Source organism: Emydura macquarii, unplaced genomic scaffold (genome assembly GCF_026122565.2).
Source record: "Emydura macquarii macquarii isolate MOO-44397 ecotype Brisbane River unplaced genomic scaffold, CSIRO-AGI_Emac_v2 contig_1390, whole genome shotgun sequence".
NCBI classification, from domain to species: Eukaryota; Metazoa; Chordata; order Testudines; family Chelidae; genus Emydura; species Emydura macquarii.
The window spans coordinates 16,311,845-16,330,583 of NW_027131527.1; positions in this window are offsets into that span (position 1 = coordinate 16,311,845).

Below are 18,739 nucleotides of genomic sequence, written 5' to 3' on the forward strand. Positions count from 1 at the left end.
GGAAGTCTGTGGCAGAGCTGACAATAGAACATAAATCTCTTGAGGTTTAGTCCAGGGTCTTAAGACCTATAATAAAGTAAGGATTTGGACCTATGAAATGTATACCTGATTAACACAAGGGCTTTCTCTCTAAGAGAGATATTACTTACAGACCGACTGGGCAGTTTCCCTTTGCTATTAAAATATACTAAATGCATTTTTAATTTATAAATAAACAAGTCATCTGAAGTTCTTTAGACTTGTTCTTGGTTCTGACAAACACAATATTAAAACGCACTCCAAGTGAAATGCATGCATCAGGAAAATGAATAAACATTTTTTTCTGAACCCAATCCAAGAGTGGCAGGCTTAATTACTCAAAAAGCTGAAATAAATTGATGGTCATACTCCGATAACTTTTTAAACATATAGTATGTCAGAACAGGAATTTAGTGAGATCTTTGTTTTGATGTATATACTAAACATGAATTGGTTTTTGATCTTTTCCCTATTTGGATATATTGTAATTTACAATACAGAAACACAATATTCTACCTGTTCTGCAAGGTGAATCTGTTAGAAAAATATGGAATGCCTGTACGAAAAATACACTGCCTTTTCATGAGATGGATGTGAATTAAAAGCGATTGGGCTTTATCTGTTGGCATGTTTATATTCATTCATATAGTTTTTACTATTTTATCTTCTTACTCCCTCTCTTGTTTTTAAAACATAAAAGATATATTTCAACCACTCTCTAAGATTAGGCAGTTAAAGCTTTGAAATACATATAATAATTTCAACTGAGGATGAGATTGGTGAATGCTGCTAAGCAAGACCAAAAAACTTCAGAAATATTTATTTGAATGTGTGAACGAAAACAGCTTGCTTCTACTGTGTTCACAGCCCAGATGTGTACACTTTCCATAAGTACTGTAGACAGACATTTGCTATTGTAAATATTTACAGAAAGCGAATTCTGAATTGGTAACCAAGCAACAGTATCAATTTCAAATTTGATACCAAAGTATTGAATTGCTAATCCATTCTGCTTTTTGCTTGAAATATCAAACCAGGGAACACACACAATTTAATGACATTTATATAACTAATCAACACCCTGTGAATTTTGAATGTTCATACTGAACTGTTCATTGGAATTCTGCAGATCAAGAATTTTCTGAAGAAGGTTGGCAACTTCAAACACACGAGAAATGTACAGTCTGTTTGTGGACAATTTTATGAACAGCAAAATTACTCATTACAAATTGCTCACCTGGATCTAATGCAGATCACCCCAAAACTCAATGTGGTGTGTAGCATGAGTAAGTATGGGAACAATGCAAATGGGTATTTGAAGGACGCAGGGACACTATCTACTCTCATTTGTATTTGGATTTGCTGCTGAAGCACTGATGTTACTAGCAGCAATTGAAGACCTGATGCTATAGATGATCTTCTCAAGTCCTATTGATTCCAGTGAATTTTGTATGGGGAAAAATTGCAGGGGGTGGAGGAATGAAACTTTTAGTAAAACAGTAAACCTGGAAAAGCCTTCCCCCCCCCCCCTCCCGCCCGCCCAAATTATGATTGAAAAAGCAGGTTAGCCTTAGTGTAGTCTCAAAAGCTGAGGACAAATGTACTGAAGAAAAAACAGGAAATGACATTCTCATGTGGCATCTCTCTAGTAGTTCTTCCTCTTAGTCTTCAATATAAGTAAATCAATTGGCCTATGTGTTGCAAAGATTACTTGGGTTTCTTAAATATGTTAGGGTTTGATTGTCTCATCATTTATGCCATATTAACTCTACTGATACCAGCGGAGTTATTTCAGATTGACATTGGTGTATGGCTATTGGGCTTGTCTATACTTGCGCTTGTATCGGCAAATCTTTTCTCACTCAGGGGTGTGAAAACCCTCTGATCAACAAAGTTTTGCTGGCATAGGCTTGTCTACACTTGCGCTTATGTCTATGCTACAGCTGTGTCATCACTAGTGAGACTATACCGGCACAGCTTTGTCAACAGAGTTATGCCATCATAACACTGCAGTGTAGATGCATGCTGAATTGACAGAAGGGGTGTAGGAACACAGCCTCCTTGAATGAAGTCTGCCGTCTTGACAGAAGCATTCTTGTGTCAATGTAGCTACATCAACCTAACTTAAGTGTAGATCAAACATTAGTGAAAGGAGAATTGGGATCTCTTAATATTCAGATCATACATAATTCTGTTTGCTGAGAGACATCTGACATACCTATGTGTCAATAGCACCCACAAATTTGCATGCATTTTTGCCCTTCATTTAATAGGTATCAGTTTAGGACGAAAGAGGATCAACTCATGTTACCCATTCTCGCTGATGCTCTTCAAGAAACAATGGCTGCCAGTTATTAGATACCAATACACCAGGGCCTTCAAAACTGTATGCAGCACTGATTACACTACACAAAAATAAATCTTTTAAAAATAATACCATTGTATCTTTCCAACACTTTTTCTCTCTCCATGGGTACACCTATCATGGCAAAGGAGATGCTGACAATGCTATTTCTAATTTAAGTATCTCACAATACTTTTAGAAATAAAGCTTCTTAAAGTGAGGATAAATGAATAGTGCCAGGGAAAAAGTCCAGAAGAAGGAGTTTTGAGTAACAATAAAATATCCTTGATCTACTCAAATGTCATCATTCATCTTCAGCATTTATCAGCTTGAATAACATGTTCTTTTCTGCATTAGTGGTTTTTCCCCAGTTTATTCCAGGCTTAGATCTCATAATTCACCAAAAAGGAATATTCTTTCAGAAACTTATCTTGTACCTTTACTGGGGTCTGCTTCCTCTAAACCCATTGTTCTGCAAAGATTCTAGCACCAAATTTGACAAGTCAATTAGATCACGTTCAAAGAAATTTTACTACCCTCTGAGAGTGGCTAATTCAGGGGGTATGTTTCTACCGTCCTCATGGTTTATGGATCATAGGTTAGCTGACACTATCCAGAAATTGAGAGTTTGGATTATATTTTTTTCTGTTATAACAATGTTCTTTCCCAATTGTACATCATTTCTTCATTCCCTGAAATACTTCAGTAAGCTGACTTTCATAGTTGTCACTTACATGACATCTTGGCTTTCTCAAATGGCATTTCACTAACCCCAGATAAACTCCCTGTATGCTTCTGTCAAGTCGGCATTGTCTCTTTACAATGAGACACTGCTCAAATTGTTATTAAATTAGCTCCTTTGTGCGGTTATATTTTTTGCTACAGCATTTCTCTTGTTCCCAATGGCTTAATCAACAACCTTGCATGGCTGTAATGTCATGTTGGCAGAAATTGATTGGCTGGTTTGGAAATGTTGCCTTCAGCATTCTCTCTATACACAAAAGTTAAATTTTTTTTTTTTAGGTTTCTCTTTCTATTGAGACTTGTTAGTTCTTAAATCTTTAATATGGTAGACAGTATTGTACACATTGCCACAAACATAACTTTTTTTTTGCTTCTGAAGACTGATTCTTGATATGTTTCAGAAATAGTGGTATTTATTAGAGTTCAGTTACCTTTAAGTCTACTCTTCCAAAGCCCCAATTATATGTTAAACTTTAAATTTGCTGAAGGCAAGAGCTGATTCAGCTTTAAAATGGTATATGATGCTAAACTGAAGGAAACAATACAACCTTGGAAATGTTTGCTTCATCATAAGGGTTAACTCCTTACTTGCAGTGTAGAAATTCAGAAGTTCTTCAGCTTTAACTCCTTAAACAAATATCTTTCTGATTAGTTTTGTTGGTTAATATAATTGCTTCTCTGCCTTTCCTGGCAAATGAATATTAGGAAGGGGCACAAGAACTCCCAACACTACCACTCTGATTCTTTTTGAAACAATGTATTTTAGCTTTTGACTTGGGGGGGGGAAGCCTTTCAAAATATTACAGTTAATATTTGTTATGACAGTAATTTATATGGACCGATTTAATATAAGCTGATTTTAATGAACTTTTAAAATGGTAGACTAGAGAGGGAGACCTTTTTATGGGAATACCCTCTGGATAATACAGGGGTTTGTTTGTACTCCCAGGATTTTCATCCTTTGCTGAGAGAGCCGATAACATTTTACAGTGCAATATTTCACATAAACCTACAGACAAAAGTTATTGGGCCAGATCCCCCAGTCTGCTAAAACTACCTCATACCACACCAGCCCCACCTGTTATAAGGGGATGGAGGAGGGCATATTTTGGTGATTAGCAGAATGTAGAGCTCTTCTACCCCCAACCTCCACTTGTGTGAAATCCTGGAGGTGCCACACCCTGGTGATATAAACAGAAGAGCTGCACAGGAACAACATCTTCTGTCAGATTGTTGTATGAGGGCATATGCAACAATCTCCACGGCCCCCATTTCCATTCAACCCAGAGAACTGACCCCATAGTGTTGAACTAGGCAACATGTGCCATGCTTGTGTATATATATGTACAATGTCATTTGAAAATGTCTGGTTTGGTGCCAGGAGAAGGATGATCCTTTTGCCACTTACAACTGGTCAGAGAGGCGGTGCAGAGGTCCTCTCATTCAAATAACTATATGTCCCCAACAGTAAGTGACACAAATCCTGCCCTCTCTAATTCTAATAAAATTAAGCATTTCTTTGTTAGCCAAGAATTTATGGAACTGGAGGTAGATTCTTCATCCAATAAATATAAATGGAGATCACTGACAAAAACATGTTAGGAATGTGACAGTCCTTATTTAAGTCCCATTAAAATTCTCCCCTCTTACAACCTGAGAAGCAAATTCTCTTGACTCTTGTTCTCCTTTCCCATGGCCTTGTGTCCTTAAGAATGGATTACTCTAATTTCTTAGCCAGCATTCTCAAAGAAAGCTTTTTGAGAACATTTCAATTGATTAAAAAATGTGGCCATGAAAACCAGGGGGTGCCAAATATGTTCACCCATTTCCCGTACTACTCTCTAGAATTTCAATAGAGTATCACGACAAAAGATGATGATAAAACCTTAGCTTTAATCCCTAGGGTCCTGTGTGGTCTCAGATCTGAATCTGTACCTAAATGTGTGCATTTCAGCAGTTAGCACCTATAGTTGTCCATAAGTGTGTGGCTTTTGTTTTGTTTTGTTAAGCAAGACAGTAACAAATTACTTGCAGACACTGGACTGGACTCTTTGTCACATTACAGGTCCTTTATGATGGCAGAGCTAGCATAAAGAGGCCATATACCTGGTGAGGATCTGGTCATCAAGGAATTTTTCCAGCATAAGGGGAGTCCCTTCGTGCCATAGAAGCTCTTTTCCATCCTCACTCTCAGCCCTGCCATGGGAGCATGTAGAGAACATGGCTAGTTAAAGAAGGTATAGTTGGAATCCTACTGCACTCCTAGCTATTTCTGGCTGCAATAATGGCCTCTTGAGGCCATAAGCAGCTGGGCAAAATTTAAGGCAGGCTTGAGGCTACTCTAACTTACACCAGAAGCTGAACTGTCTACTGGCTAGTACCCTAGAATAGTGGAGATGAAGTAAGGTACCTTTGTCGACCCTCTATTTGCTCATACTCCAAGCTTAGCCACACATGATAATCAGGACTTATTCTTAGACTACTTTAATAAAAAATGTAAAGAATGTAAATTACTATGTATTATTAAAATGAGCTCCCACTTAGATCTTTGCTTCTTTCCCTCCCAGTTGCTAGGAAAAAACACTTTGTAGAAAACTGCATCCTAAAGTCCTGAAGAGGAAGCAGCAGTGAGACATGTTCTTAGTTCTTTGACTTTGAAGGCTGGAGGGCAGTATGCTCAACTCCTTAAAATCTTTGTAAGAGTTATGGTGGATCTAGCTGGCCTGTTTTCTCTTTCCCCCTAAAATGTTGCCATGGGAGAGAGGGCCAACTGCCCCTGGATGTCAAAGGAGGGAATACTGAGTGAGAAAGGAGGAGATTGCCCTTCTTAACCCAGAAAAGGTCCTAAATCCTGGCATGCTGAAGCCAGTCTGATCCAAGAGAGTCTGTCATCAATAAACTGTATTTATCATTAGCCTGCAATAAGCAGACCTTAAGCCCCAAAAACTCTGTTTTGATTCTAAATGTATGCCCCATAATGTTTCAGCAGCCCTAATGGCTAAACACATTTTCCCTCTGCTTTTTTTTCCACTAAAATGATTGTGCCAGATGAATCAAATGGGACAGTAAAAAGGAGTGGGGGAGAAAATATAGTAAAATATTTTTAGATATTTGCAAGCTTTTGCTATAAAAATGTTTTCTAAAGAAATTAATCTTCCTCTAATGAGCAGAAAATAGAGTTAGGTTTTAGACGTACGCTAATGTCCCATATATAATGTCGTACACATATTGACTTGTAGCCTACTGTAATTTAAGCATTAATCCTGATGGCATGTACAGTATAAGGATAAAAAGACATTTAAGTTACTGTTACTGTAGAGAGAAATTGGTTAAAGCAAATGCAATTTAACAGAGGTATATTTATGCCCTTAAGAAGACACAACCATGGACTACATTCCTGCAACATCCAGGAATCACATAAGACAACCTCCTTTGTCCCCATGCTCACTTTTATTAATTAGTCTCATTTTCCTAACGTTAAGAGAGAAGCAACCAGACCAAGCCTGGCTATACATAAATTAAAACTCAAGTCTGCTGATTATATTGGCCTGTTCCATTCTATGTTACAAATAACCAAGTGAAAGTGTTCACGATTTCAAAAACTAAGGTGCTGTGTTCAAAGATTTTTTTTTTTCTATAAAGAATACCCATAACAAAACTGGGTAAACAAACTGACTTACTTGGGCAAACTTAATAAACTGCCATCTTTGGCTGTATGTGACTCTAAAAAAAAATGTCTCCTTTGACTGTTACTTGGGTGTGCTTTCTCTCCTATGGCACTCACATAACAAAATCTGGTTCCTTATTTATGCTCCTTTCATTCTCTGAGACGTTTGCTGATTAGATGTTAACAAACTGAGTGAATTGTCTTGAATGCATATGGAATATTTAACAAGCAAATGTGCTCTCTAGTTCACTTCCATTTGAATACTTGACCATGTCAAATTTATCATTCACAATTTACTTACAGTTCATTATCCAGGGCTGTCAAATAAGGCATCTCTTTCTAATATACATGAAGTTAAAAAATGGTTTCTCTTAAGAAAGGGAGAAAGTGCCTATATATTAGAGGGAAAATTAAAATTGACTTTATTTTTTGTCCTGTTTGAAAATGTCTAAAAACACTAGTTTCTCCTGGTTACACCTCTCTATTCCAATGTCATCTTCTGGCATCTTGGCAGACTCCATAATCTGTGCCTTCCTCTCTGCTTTCATTAAATCTAATGAGTTCTTGGGATTCCCTAGCTTTGTGGCGAAGTTTGAGGCATATAATTCTAGATTGTCCCTAAACAGGGAAAGTTCTGCAATGTGAGAGACTGACATGCTACAGCTTGCTGCTTTATCTAAGAACATGGCAAACCTGAGAGACAGCCAGTGTGATGTAGGATGCTATTTAATTATCAAAGAGCCAGAGAAGAGGCATTGAAGGTCAGGGGAACTAGATGAGGGTATGAAGGCTATTGAAAGTTAGAGTGAGGGATTAAGTAAATGAAAAAATGGAGTCTAAGAAGGAAAATGGATCGAGGTTGGTGAGGAGTAGGATAACTGAACCTATTTTGTCTGATTCTGAACCCAAAGGAATACTGTGGCTTTGAAAGTTTGATTTCAACTCTGTTGTTGGACTCATGCTCTATTTAGAGGATATTGTCTGCAAGGAAAACTAGGGCAGAAAACTGGAGAAGAAAAATAGGTTCAGTCATCCTAGGCCTATTGATGATCACATGATTTAGGTACTTATTGAAAAAGCACTTGTGCCAGCCCCATGTACAAGTAGAGATGGGCACAAGTTGCAAAGTTCAAATCCAGATCTGAACTTCCCAAATTCTGAGATACCAAAAAGCAGTTCATGTGCTTTGCAAACTCTTTTAATTCAAAAAGGCTTCTCAGTCTCAAGATGATGGGAGGGATGCTGAAGCATGAGAAGTAGATTGAAAAAGAAAGGAGAGAGAGGACTTTAAAAGGTTCAGATAAACATGAATAAGCTTTTTGAATAAACACCCAAATCATGTGATCATCGGAACTGACACCTACTGTAATGAGGTGGTCTTCCCATTTAATTGGCAAGAGGCCCCCACCAACCCTATTTTAAGGCAGAGCCCTTTTAAGAACAGATGTTTGAATCTGGTAGATTATCAAACCTGTCTAAGAATCAGTTATGTGACCGCTATCAAGATTGAAAGAGCTCAGTTGAGGAGGAGTGCTACATGAAGCATGTTGGCTCTTGTGGCAGGTCCTGCAGCAAGGGCTTACCAGGCAGATGGCCTCTAAGAGGACTGGGGAATAGCTTTAGCCTAGATCCTACCCTGAGGTTCTCCAGCACTGGTATAAGACTGAGAAACTAACTGAAATAATGTAGAAATCCAAGAGGACAAAGAAAGAAAATCAGCTCTGCCTTGTTTGGTTGTTGTGAGAAGAAATGAGCCAGTGTTAAAATATGTCTTCAAAACATATAACTCTGGGCATTTAACTACTGACTAGAGTGAATCAAAAAATTTCCAATAAGGACTGTCAGCTAATAGGGGTTGTTCAGCTGTTTTTCAGAACTTCACTTTCAACAACATTTTCATTGTCTAAAAATTTTACTAAATAACATTTTAAAAAAACTTAAAATCAGAAACAGTTTTTTATATTTTTTTAGTATTTTTTAAATGTTTTGAAACTGTCGTTCTCTACAGTCCACAATTTCTTATTATTTTCCAGATTTTTCCAGTTGGGAAAACAGTTAAAGAGCTCTATGTTACTTTAATATTAAGTGGAGAGCGTTTCTCCCACACTCTTACCTCCTCCCCCGCAAGCATTTGTCAGTTGTATCAGGCAACTATTCTACCACATTTTCAAAATTTATTGTGAGAAAATTAATTTCCTGATGAAGAAAACTTTGAATGTGGATTTTCCCCACAAAAATCTTTCTCACAGCAGGACTGTCAGGCTATGTGGACTCTCTTCTCAGGCCCTATGCCGCCAGCACTCCTAGCTATCTTCGTGATACCACTGACTTCCTGAGAAAACTACAATCCAACAGTGATCTCCCAGAAAACAACATCCTAGCCACTATGGATGTAGAAGCTCTCTCCACCAACATTCCACACAAAGATGGACTACAAGCCGCCAGGAACATTTTCCCTGATGATGATATGACACACCTGGTAGCTGAACTTGGTGACTTTGTCCTGACCCACAACTACTTCAGATTTGGAGGCAATCTATACCTTCAAGTCAGTGGCACAGCTATGGGCACCCGCATAGTCCCACAGTATGCCAACATTTTTATGGCTGACCTAGAACACCACTTCCTCGAAACTCGTCCCCAAGCACCTCTTCTTTACCTACACTACATAGATGACATTTTCATCATCTGGTCCCTCGAATTCCACCGGGATTTCAATAATTTCCACCCCACCATCAGCCTGGACCAGTCCACACAAGAAATCCACTTCCTGGACACTACAATACAAATAAAGGATAGTCACATTAATACCACCCTATACCAAAAACCAACTGACCTCAATACATATCTTCATGCCTTCAGCTTCCACCATGGACACGTTACACGATCCATTGTCTACAGCCAAGCCCTAAGATACAACCGGATTTGCTCCGATCCCTCAGACAGAGACAAACACCTATAGGATCTCCATAAAACATTCTTAAAACTACAATGCCCACCTGGAGAGGTGAAGAAACAAATTGACAGAGCCAGACAGATACCCAGAAGTCACCTACTACAGGACAACCCCAACAAAGAAAACAACAAAATACCACTGGCCATCACCTACAGCCCCCAACTAAAATCTCTCCAACACATCATTAAGGATCTACAACCTATCCTAGCAGATGATCCCTCACTCGCTCAAGCCATGGGAGGCAGACCTATCCTTGCTTATAGACAGCCCCCAACCTGAAGCAAATAGTCACCAGCAACTGTACACCATACAATAACAACACTAACCCTGGAACCTATCGCTGAAACAAACCCCATTGCCAACTCTGCCCACACATCGACTCTAGTGACACCATCACAGGTCCTAACCACATCAGCCATACCATGAGGAGCTCATTCACCTGCACACCTACTAATGTAATATATGCCATCATGTGCCAGCATGCCCCTCTGCCATGTACATTGGCGAAACCGGACTGTCGCTATGCAAAAGAATAAATGGACACAAATCAGACATAAAAAACATTCATAAACCAGTCAGAGAGCACTTCAATCTCCCAGGACACTCTGTAGCTGACTTGAAAGTTGCTATACTTATACAAAAAAACTTCAAAAACAGACTTCAGCGAGAAACTGTAGAGTTGGAACTCTTATGCAAACTTGGCACAATCAAACTGCGTCTAAATAGGGACTTGGAATGGTTATCTCATTACAAGAAGTAATTGTCACTGTTCACACATTCTCAACTTCTAATCAATGGTTGTGAACAGGCCTCATCTACTTTAACTGAATGGACTTTGTTTACACCTACCCTCCCCATTGCTGTTTCTTACCCTTGGAGATATATATATATACCTCCTATCTGATTTCTATTTCATGCATCTGAGGAAGTGGGTTGCAGCCCACAAAAGCTTATGCCTGCAGAAATTTGTTAGTCTTTAAAGTGCTACATGACTCTCATTGTTCTGGCTGTATACAGACTATCACAGCTACCCTTCTGAAACTTTTCATCAACAGGAGTGTGGTAGTGTAGACCAAGCCTCAGACAGAGGTTTTGAGTCTATTACAGTAGTGAGTGGATGAGGTTCTATAGCCTGCAATGTGCAGGAGGTCAGACTAGTTGATCATGATGGTCCCTTCTTTCCTTAAAGTCTGTAAGTCTCATGTAGATACTGATAGTATTGCCTCTGAAAGATGGTACTTACGGAAATGAAATCACGTCTATCAATCACTATGATTTGATATTATGATGCAATTCCAAGAAGTACCACTGTGTTCTTTTCTATCAACTTCTCTTAATCTTCATTTTCAAGTGATAAATGTAAAGCAGTATTTTATACAGTGTAAATATGATCACTTGTTTAATTACTTGCCAAATTACTTCTGCAAGGATGTACACCAGTGTTGTGAAAATAAAATTGTTTCCTAGTGGGATTACTGTAGTCTCTTATTAGAGAAAAAACTTGATTACTTTGCCAAAAAGGACTTTTTGGATGAATTAGCCTGCCTACTTAATTTGTCCTTGATCTCTTTGGGCATTAAATGATCTGTGTGAGAGGGAAAGCAGAGGACTCAAACCATATGAAATGAATTGGTGAATTTACCAGTTTCAGGTAGCTTTGATCATATCACAGTTATCAAATAATAAATTGGTGACCGAAAACTGGAAATAGAAACCAGAAGACAGAAGGCTATATATAAACTCAGACTTTCCTGACTTTGTAATTGTTGTGACAGAGATGAAAAACCAAACCAGAGAAACTTTATAGAAAATAAATGACAAATTTAAAGTCTAGTCCATGGGACTGCATGTTTGAAAAAGAGCAAGATTTGGCCTTGAGCATGCAATCTGATATAGACATCTGTGTCTCTTTGCACTGGTAAAGGGCAAAGTTGTATCCATTCAGTTTACTCCCAGTAACATATTTACTCTGTTGGCTGACATGCACAAAGCATTATGTATCCAGTCATCAGCCATAGATTTACGAATAAGGGATAGGGATAAGTCAGGAAGTACACTTGAATCCTAGTGATATCCTTCAGGTGTTTGACTGCTAATCTGGTTTCCTATTTGTTTGCAAGATGACAGGAAACTAACTATTCAAAAGCCTTTCTGATGCCTGCGGTTAAATTATTTGTAACAATATAGTGATTCTGAGAGTGGTATTTGGAAATAAGCCCTGGTTCAGTTATTCATAAATATAATTAATATTACCATATTTAAATCATTCCTAGATTTCTTATTTAATTTGGGGGATATGGGATTTTCACAGTTCAGTTCATTTAAAGTGATTGATTTCAACTGTATTGTAAAAGAATTCAAGTTCAAACATGAATATAATAACATAAATATAAATGTGAAGTTCGAACTTATTCTATCCTGTTAGAATTTAGAAGGTACAACTAAACATTTGTGTTTGGTAAACAAGCATCTTTTCAAGTCACTGAAGAACAGAGGGAAAAGAATTTTAGCTCTTGTATATTTTCAGCATCTTTAGTGCTTCAGAGTAACGATCACTGTCATGTCACCATATACTCAAGATCAGGAGTACTGGTTTTGCATGCTAATACTCTAAAGATAAGTAGCTGCAGAGGTGATAGGATGAAGCAGGTCCTGTGCTCCGCAGACACAATGTCACTGGTCCCTGTTCAGGGGCACAAAATCGGATGTTCTCTGTATCTTCTCCCCAGCCCCCTTGCATATTCTGCCTTTTAATATTAAACTGACTTCTTGGATATTGTTTTCTCCAATAGGTTTGGGAAATTCTCACAAATGTCTCATGTGCAGTTATAACTGGATTAAAAAATAATTAGGTAAGTTCATGGAGGATAGGTCCATCAGTGGCTATTAGCCAAGTTGGTCAGGGATGCAATCCCATGCTCTTGGTATCCCTAAACCTCTGACTGCTAGAAGCTGGGACCAGATGACAGGGATGGATCTCTCCCTCTGAAGCATCTGGCACCAGCCACTGTCAGAAGACACGATATTGGGCTACATTGACCATTGGTCTGACAGGATATGATCATTCTTATATAGTTATTAATATAATGCTTAATTAATATTTACTATTCAGTTCAGTTCTATGGATCCTAAATACAAAAACAGACAGAGCTCAGATGTTGCTCCTTATTTCTGGTGACAAACACATTTTTTCCTTTGAGTGAAGATCAGCTCAGTGGTGGCCTCAGAATAACCTATATTGGAACTGCTCTGCTAACAATTAACTTCTTCATTTTCTCATAATATTTCTCAAAATATCAGCATCATATACTCTCACATAGCAACTCCAGTGTACTGCATGGAATTACTGTGTGATATGTTGATCTCTGGGTTATTTCATGTTATTACTATTAGTTATCACAATGGCAACCAAATTTTATTTTTCTCTGCTGAAGGATAGACAACTAGTTTAGGACCTTCATTCCTCATTCTGTCCAAGGGCTGCTTCTCTTTGTCCCTCTTGACTGTTTAGATTTGCAATTTAATAAATCCATATCATCTTGCTAGTTCTTCACATGCATCACAATACTGTATAGAATAGGTTTAACTACTATTCATTAATATCTTTATGTTCACAAAGTATATAAAGTCACAACTAGTTAAATCTTACCCTATATGACACACATTTCTATAAGGGTATCAGTTGGGGCAGAATTTGAAACAATGTTGCCAATACTATCTCCCTTTGACTTTTTTATGAGCTATTGGAGAACATGCCTTCCTTTAGACTATGTTCCAAGGACTGATGTTATACCATACAGTTGTTGCATGTTTGAATTTAAGAACAATTTCAGATTGTCAAATAGGGTCAAATGGAATTATGTAATCACAGATTATCAATGAGATTAATACAGCATATACAGAATACAGAAAGAATAGATATGTTACCACCTTTGGGGTAAGGTAAAGAGCTGGCTTCTGTGTCTCTTATCTGCAGTTGGAGGGATGGTGGCAGTCTACAATCCCCAAACTAAATTTTAAGACCTCTGTATTTTATAAGATATAAGAAAAAGGAACTCCTTTTTGGAGGGAAAATTGCTTCCCCATGATTAATTTCACTGTGTTCCTTTTTTGATATTTTAGTTTTAACTAATTACGTACGGATTTTCTTTTATGATATCAATAGGTTACATGATCAGTAAAATAAAAGGAATTCTAATCCGGTCATCATTACTGACAGCTGTAACAACTGGCATTTTTTAATGAGTAAAATATCCATCTTTCAATGGATCCTTATTGCAGATGTTTTCCAAAATGGATGAAATAACAAGTGCCTCTTATTAATCATAGAATGTAATTAAATCATAGACACCTCCTTAACAATCAGCCAATCTTGTTTATACCATACTTCTGTAGACACTCTTTATCAGTGTAGGGGGGAGGGGGAGGCAGGGGTAGGTCTTTTTCCTAGACATATTTATTCCCACAGACTTGGAGGCACCAGCAATAATGAAATACATCACAATATTCAATCACATGAAGTTCTTGCATACAGGTCACTCAGAGGTTAAAAACCAACACTCTCTGTCCTTAGAATTCAAACACAGTCTTTGCTAATATAAAGATTCTGAGTAAATAGTTAAAATGCAAATGAATTTAATATACAACAGAAGAAGACTAAAAAGTTGATATTTACTAACTGGTATCAACACAGCAGTGGTTCAATATCAGATGATTACAATTTAATATACTGTTTTCATTGCTTGGGCAAAGAGTATAAAGTTTGAGAGAGGAAAAAAAGATGTCAGTTTGTTCCTCAAAACACTGTGCAATTCTATTAACTGTAAAATATTATTAACAACATCTTTCATTTGAAAGTATGGAAAGTGCTTCCAGATCTCAAAGCCTCAAAACATATCTGCAGGTAAGTACAATTATCTTGTTTTACAAATGGTCATACTAAGCCAGAAGATCCTTCTGTGTGATGGGCACATGGAAGAGCTGGAACTAGAACCAAGGATTCTTTACTTCCCCATCTCTTGCTTTTATCACTTGTTCTTTCTTAATGGGAGCTGTTAATGCATCAAGGAGAGAATATCCCTTAAATGTGATAATTTGTTAATTTAAATTCATATTAACTTGCAGAACTGTTGCTGATTCTTTTACCACCAATAACACTCTTATTAGCACATACTGAATATGTGAAAATATAAAAGAAAAACGTGACACGGTACCTTTATTTGGCTAATCAGCTTCCTTTTTGATCCTCCTCCTACTCCATCTCCCCTTAAATTCTTGCAACTTCATTATTAATGCATTAATTTCTCATGTTTCCAGAGAGCCCTGTCTCCAGCCAGTGTTGCAGACTGTTCTATATTAATGCTGAGGCAGGCAAAGTCAGAAACTATGACATTCCTCCAGCATGTTGGAGGCCCCCCAGCGTAAAGCTGGCAGCTTGCTATGGACTCCAGCATATGCAGTAGATGGCCAAGCCACCCCAGCCAGCATTGAATCACTTGGGAAGACCTTGAAGACTGGTTGGTCCAATGCTTGACAGTTCATAACAGGAAGAAACCACCATATGCCTTCAATATGTCATTGCAGTGTCATATCAAAAGTGTCCAGCTGGCACATTTGCGTCTCTACGGTAACCCAGCTTTCAGAGCCTTACAAAAGAACAGAAGTCACTGCTGCTCAGTAGATTTGCAGTCTTAGTCTGAGTTGATATATGGCATTGATGTCCCAGAGGCTTCCAAAGAGTGGGCATAACACTAGTAGCCTTGCTGATTAGCCTTCCTTCATGGTGACAACAGAGCCAAGATACTCAAATGAGTTGAGGAATTAAACTTCTTGCCCATCAATTGTGATGGGTAGGGTAGAGGTCCATCAGCCACATTAATCAGTTTGGTCTTCTTCCAGTTGACTTGAAGACCAAGCTTACTAGCTTCTTTCATAAATATATTCGGAGCACTGATGCAATTAGTTCATGAGAATGTGAATATAGTTGTCATCTGCATATCTGAGGTCTGTTACATAGAAGTCATGCAGTACCGCCCCCAGTATGTGGCTAGTGATGGCTTCCATCATTCAGTCAATAACCATGTTGAACATATCAGGGGCAGCCATGAACTCTTAACAAATGCTGCTATTGTACTCAACCAATTAAACATCCTAATATCTGAGTGGACATAGCTCTTACTTTGGTCATGTATTTCTACAAGAATGTTGAAGAGCTTGCCAGGAGCACCAGCAGCTTGCACACAGAGCAAAAGGGAGCAACAATAAACAGTCAAAGGCAGCTTTTAAATCAATAAAGGGGAGATACACCTCATTCTTCCTAAACTGAAATTCCTGGGCTTTTTCAGTGATGTGTCTAATGGTAAAAATCTGCTACATGTTTGATAAACTGGGCATAAATGCAGCTTGCTGTAGATGTAGAGTCCTTATGGTGGGTGTAACAGTTTGCTTGGAATGGAAAGTAACATGATGCCACGGTGATTGGAACACACCAGAACATCTCCTTTCCCTTTCCAGAATGGGAGAATAATCCCACAGCACCAGTTGTAGGGTAGTTTCAGATGAATCCATACTTTGTTGATAATATGGGTCAGCTACTTCAAGACAGAATCCATATCATGCTTGATCAGCTTGGCTGCTATCCCATAAATATAGGTAGCATGGCCATTCTTGAACTGTGCTTTGAATCTCCTCAACAGTGTCTTCCTCTACATTACACTGAGGGGCAGTCAGTGGACTCTTCTCATCTTCCTGGCACTGTAGATCTTCAGCTTTGATGGAGGTGATTAAGAAACTCCTGAAAACATTCTTTCCACCTACTCAAACACTCTGCCTTGGTGTCCAGTATGTTACTACATCAATCTTTGATAAGCGAGGATTTGTTCCGTGGACTGGCTTTTAAGGTGTACAGCACCATAATTGTTTTTGGCTGATGCAGCTTCTGTCAATTGACCCTTCTTTGCCCCAAACAGCTTATGATCCTGCTTTAAAATGCAAGACATTGAGGCATTAATATTCTTGGTTGTTACCATTTAAGCGAGCCACATATAATTTTTCTGGGATGTCCAGGGTCTGTTGAATGATCCATTGATGTATAGCTCTGGGGCACCTTTTCTCCAGCACTTTGGTGGTGGTATCCATAATAGCTAAATTTAGCAAGTTGAAATAACTAAATATATTGGTATTCAATAAATATGAGAGATTATTAAAGTTAATATCATTCATTTGCATCAAGAACATTACATAATTGATAGAGTATTTACTATAATCAATTCCAGGATGGCAGTATAGTGAAGACATTGCATTGAGGATTAAATTCACCCTTCTGCAGAGAACAGCACAAGACCTTTGCATCATAGAAGTCTCACTTAACCCTTCCAAATGGGATTTAAGTAGTACACAGGCCATGTGCTGTCCTTCAAAGGGGTGAATTTTACAATATGAATACATGAATTAGTGACTGCATCACTTTCAGTTACATTAGTCTGTGATGGGTTCCTTTTGCTTCATTTCCTTTTGTTGATTAGAAATCTTATTTTTCTCTAAACTCTTTTCTGGTACAACTAGGCCAAACTTGTTTAACAAAATTCAGATGGTGGAGCTCCAAATATAGAGTGGTATTTTGCTTTCTTGTGACAGTGTAGCCTTTCCAGTCACCAAGTAATTGTGCATGTCTTTCCACCATAAATCTGGATAGGTTTAAAAGAGACAAAATAGCTTTCAATTTTTCCTCGTGTTCCTCTTGCTCCATTGAATGAACTTTTAAAACTCCAATCAAGGTCTTTAGAAAGACAACAAAAGCTAAAGAAGTTACAATGTGTGCTCTGCATAGTTACTTAAGCAATGTAAAGTGGTTGTACAGTGCCACAATATAAATCCCCAGAATATATGCTATTGATTCCTGTGTCTGAAGAGGTCATGGTAGAAAAGGAATGTGCTGCTCTGGCCCCAGAGATGTTACAAAACTAATTGAAAGGATGACAAAATGGAAGAGGCAAAAGCAGCAGAACCTTTGTTCTCATTATAGCATTATTGTAGACTGAATATGGATTTAGCTATATTTCAATGTGTTTCAAGGCTAAAAACTATTACCTTTTCATATCCAAAGCTATTGATGTGTCTGCTCGTGAGTGAACTGTGACAAACCATAATATGCTTGAAGAATATGCCCAGTCTTATGTTAGTTTCTCTAGAAAGAATGTATTGACAGGGTGAGCCCTCAAACAGAAAGTCAACATTATATTTAAGAATAATCAACAATGGTGCCAAAGATAAATACAATGAAGAAGAATGTATTCATTTAAAGTTTTAAGGCACTTGAGCCAGTTCTATTGGCAACAGTGGAGTAAGATCAGGACCTAAGATGCTTGTCAATGAGTTAATTGAATCATAGAATACTAGGGTTGGAAGGGACCTCAGGAGGGCATCTAGTCCAACCCCCTGTTTCAATCCAGACTCATTTCATATAAGTGAAAATAGAAAGATCATAGGATAAAATAAAACAAAGATTTTTTAAAAAGCCTCCCCCCAATTTTAAAGCCAGATCGTCTTTGTGTACTTTGTTAAAATGGACCATTCCACTGAACCAGTAGAAATGTACATTTGAGGACCACTGAGGAATGTGAATCGAATTTCTCAGTGTATAATAATTATAGAAACACCTGTGCTGTATAAATTTCTGCTGATGCACTGTGAACATTCAGTGTTAAGGAGCCCTCGATTTCTCACTTCTAACCTGTGGTTGTAGATTGAGTTTTATAAGCCATGTAAGGACAAAAGCTCAGTACCTCTCCGAAATTTTGCTTTATATAGTCTTGAAGTTTTCCTGGTTTGTTTGTTTGTTTGTTTTGTTTTTTTAAAATTTATCTGCATTCAAAGTATTTTCCCCCCCCTGAAAATTTCAGTGCTAATGATATAAGGGTTGGAATTTGATATGTGGGTTAAAAAAAAACACAAATAAGAGGCTGTGGAGATGGAGATGTTGTGCATATACAACCATGATGCTTCTAAATAT